The sequence below is a fragment of the Colobus angolensis genome, unplaced genomic scaffold (assembly GCF_000951035.1).
Source record: "Colobus angolensis palliatus isolate OR3802 unplaced genomic scaffold, Cang.pa_1.0 Scaffold222, whole genome shotgun sequence".
Classification (NCBI taxonomy): Eukaryota; Metazoa; Chordata; class Mammalia; order Primates; family Cercopithecidae; genus Colobus; species Colobus angolensis.
In genome coordinates, this window is record NW_012115400.1 from 1677695 (window position 1) to 1681583 (window position 3889).

At 44.3% G+C, this 3889-nt stretch overlaps 1 protein-coding gene and 1 long non-coding RNA gene across 2 annotated transcripts in view; one reads left to right on the plus strand and one right to left on the minus strand.

The window, feature by feature from the left end:
- Positions 1 to 3889, plus strand: part of AGFG2 (ArfGAP with FG repeats 2) — a 44749-nt gene that overhangs the window by 22479 nt on the left and 18381 nt on the right. The gene's annotated exons all lie outside the window — the stretch shown is intronic.
- LOC105513093 lies at positions 104 to 3410 on the minus strand. Its single transcript, XR_001001941.1, has 2 exons — positions 3314 to 3410; positions 104 to 269 (listed from the first exon to the last, which is right to left on the minus strand). It is a non-coding gene; the product is annotated as an uncharacterized LOC105513093 (long non-coding RNA).

The following is a 3889-nucleotide window of genomic DNA, read 5'->3' on the forward strand; positions in this document are numbered from 1 at the left end:
TTGAGAAGAAATATTCTTTGTTAAAATGAAGAGGATATTGAGGGAAGAAATTGAAATACCACACTTAGCATCATAGCCAGAGAAAGGAGACAGCAGGATGACATTATTTTAAAGGCTAATTTTCTGTTCAGTATGTTATAAATATGTCTCCTTCATAAGGGAATAGAGTCGTCTGGGGGCAGTGAGCAAACTTACTAGAATTCCTAGCTGGCTGGATTGGCCGATGTAGCAAAGTTGACGGTTCCTGCCAAAGTTGAATTTCCTAAGATCTGAAGAAAAACACGTATTTTAATATTGGTGGGTGCGTATGACTCTGCCTGCATCCCTGCATGTATGAGCTCATTCTTGTTCTCTCTCTTTAATGAGAAATATTTTCTCAGCTGTAGCAAAAACCTACAGCGTTGGTGTGAGGGCTTGAGAGAGAAGCTGCTAGTTTCTGCTGTTCCTAAATTTACATACATACTGCCACAATTGTAGGTCCCACACCTGACCTAGTTTTATTCATTTGGTTTTCTTCCAGTACCTAATTTCCTTAACCTAGATGTGGATCTGTTTAATTTCCCCAACATACAAATATGCTTGTTTGTTTAGTTACATTTCTAACTCTTGGAGGATGAATCTGTCATTTGAATCTTAAGACGGGGTAAAAATTGCTGCTGAAAAGCATCTATTTGCAAAGCAGTTCTTTTTTTTTTTTTTTGAGACGGAGTCTCGCTCTGTCGCCCAGGCTGGAGTGCAGTGGCCGGATCTCGGCTCACTCCAAGCTCCGCCTCACGGGTTCACGCCATTCTCCTGCCTCAGCCTCCTGAGTAGCTGGGACTACAGGCGCCCGCCACTGCGCCCGGCTAATTTTTTGTATTTTTAGTAGAGACGGGGTTTCACCGTGGTCTCGATCTCCTGACCTTGTGATCCGCCCGCCTCGGCCTCCCAAAGTGCTGGGATTATAGGCGTGAGCCACCGCGCCCGGCCGCAAAGCAGTTCTTAAAATGTTCTTTCTTGTTCTGGTTTGCTTGAATGCTTCTGTGGATGAACTGTTCCTCAGAAAGAAAATGGATGTTGAGGCCTGAGATCTCATTGACATAAGGATGGACACTAACTTTGACACCCAATTTTTTCAGCAAAGTATGACATGTTTCCTTGATGTAGCTGTTTGGGTCCATCTTCAATCCATCATTCTTCAGGCGTTGGTAATAGATACTTTTCTCTTTTCCCCAACTTTACTGTGATCACAGGAGTCAGAATTAAGGTGGGCAGAGCTCTGGGCTGGGTGTCAAGAATGCACTTGACAGCTCTTTATTTGTGACAAGTTCCTGCCCTCCTTGTCCCTTACTTTCCCTGTCTGGTTTACTGATGGTTCTTAGTTGAAGCATTTTAATTCTTCATGGGAGGAAAGGTATAATATGTTGTTCAATAATTCAGTACTTTTCCATCTGTCTGAGTTGGAGAGGTACACATGTACCTTGCCCCTGTTTTAGTCCCATCCCTCCATCCCCTCCTCTGTCATCTTTCATGTTGACCTCTGCTGGGCAGAGGTGGATAGAGTCTCACTAAATTACAGATTTAGGTGCTGTTTCATAAGGGGCACATGAACCACTTGAAAAGCCCCTAAGGAAGTAATAAATTACTAAAGGGATGAGAAGAAGCTCAACGGGGGGTGGTGAGAGAGGTGAGGGCGGAGGGAGAAATGTAAAAAGGATTGAGGTTGAGCCTAAAGGGAAGGGCAAGGGCGGCTGGATGCTATCAGGAGTCTGACTCTAATCAACAGGACAGCTGCTTATCATTGCTGCTGAGGAGGAACAAAGGAAATGGATTGAAGCAGAATTTAGATCAGGAGGAGGTTGCCTAAAATTAGTGAAATTGACCCTGGAGCAGGGTAATAGGAGAGCCTTCCTCTTAGGGACTATTGAAAGTTCCTAACAGGGACTCTTCATAGCGATGTTTGCATCCAAGATAAGAGCTAAACTGGTTTAGTTGTACCCTGTTCAGAAGCAGAGGAGTGAAATCCCAGAGCAGAGAAACACGATCTGGGGCGTATGAATCTGAACACAAATGTTCAAAGGCAAGGATTTCCCAAGTCCAAATTTGGCACAAATGAAAAAGAACTTGGGTGCTGGGTGGAACTGGTTTTTTTTCATTGTTGACCTGGCAGAACTTTCTTATCTGAGCAGCTGAGCAGGTTTGATGCTTTTATGAAGCAAGATAGAAGCAAAAATATGGGCCAGCATGAGGGTGATGATCACAGAAAAACAAAAGGTGTGGTATTTGTGGAAATAGTACTATGCTTAATGGAATCAGAGGGGAGATGGGAGGGAGGGAAAGAGAGGACCGGGCAGACGTTAGCCACTACGCATACAAGTGGCTTCAGCTGCCAAATAATTCAGACTACTTCAAATGCCCTTTAGGTGCCCTGTGAAAAAGAAACTGAAGTGGATAAAGACAACCTGACTGACTGGAGTCTTGAGTCCTAGTAATAATGTACTTTCAATTGGAAAAACTTACTGTATTCTGAAAAAATAAATTGATCTTTGTTCCTCCCCAGCACTTCCTGGTTAGAAATACCAGAATGAATTTACTGTGATTTCTTCTTTTGGGAGGAACCTGAGAGTTATGTTGGGGAACTGGGTGCAAGTAGGAGAGCTGGGCCTGTTTAATTCCAGGCCAGTGACTCACATCTGGTCCACTGCATGACCCTGGTATATACCCAGTGAAATGCAGCATACCTAGGCCACATGATTTTAGCTACCAGGAGGAAGGGGCTCTTGTTTCTAAATTGCTTCTTTTGGCCAGCAGTGGCCTCTCTCTGATTCAGAAAGAAAAACTCTGACTCATAGGCCATGTAACTAGGCCCCCTTCCTAGGCTGCAGTGTTGCCTTGTAGAGAATTCTCCCTGCCCCCAGACTGTGGCTCTGGTTGTACAAAATCCAGTCTACAGACATCAAGGTCAGAGCAATGCTTTTTGTACTGTGCTATGGAAACATCCTGTTCCATCAGATTCATTTGGCCCAAAGCACCTAAATCATTTCTTATTTTCTCTGCCTTCCCATCATCCTATCACATCCATCCCGTCTCCCCCCCCCCCCCCCCCCCCCCAAAAATAAACTCTTTTAGTCCAGGCTCAACCATAAGTTCTGTTCTAAGCATCCCATCTTGATTGATGCCTGGGTTGAGTCCCGCCTCCTCCCCCTAACAAGGAAGCACACCTCCCTGTTTACAGTTCGCTGACAGTTCCTGGTTATCCATTCAGGAAATGTCAATGACCGTTTTGTGATAGGCTTAGAATCTGTTTTTCTAGTGTAAATATAATACGTTTTACCTTCCCCATGACCGTTTCTCTTCCTTCCGCAACTGCTGCATCCTGGAGTCACGTTATATCAGTGCCTGACTGAATAGAACCCTACTGCAGTGAGAAGTACCATTGTCCAGGCTTCCTGGGTTCTTCTTGTGAGCTCCTGGTGATAAGATAATTCGGTCCTATAATTTTTGTATCCCCCACAGTGCCTCCTATAATGCCTTGTGTTTTGGCAAAGTAAATTTTGTTTGTAGGAGGTGAAGAAGACCTTTGAGATCACAGGGACAGTGAGGTCTGGCTAGACTTCAGAAAGCCCTGACATTCTGAAGGGGAAGGGCCTATTGGTTAAGGTGAGAAAGGGTATAAAAGCAGGCTGGCTAGAATTAAAAGCAAAACCAAACCAAGCCATTAGCAAGAGAGGCCTTAGGAGAGAGAACTGACTCTCTCTGATATGTGATCGACTATCTCTGAAATGTGATCAGAAGACAGTCTTTAGGGCAGATCGAGCTTAAGAGCTATTGTTTGATATGTAGTAACAAAGCCTTGCTTTTGTTTTTCCCTGAGCTTATCTTTCCTTGGGGGCATCTGTCCTCTTTGATA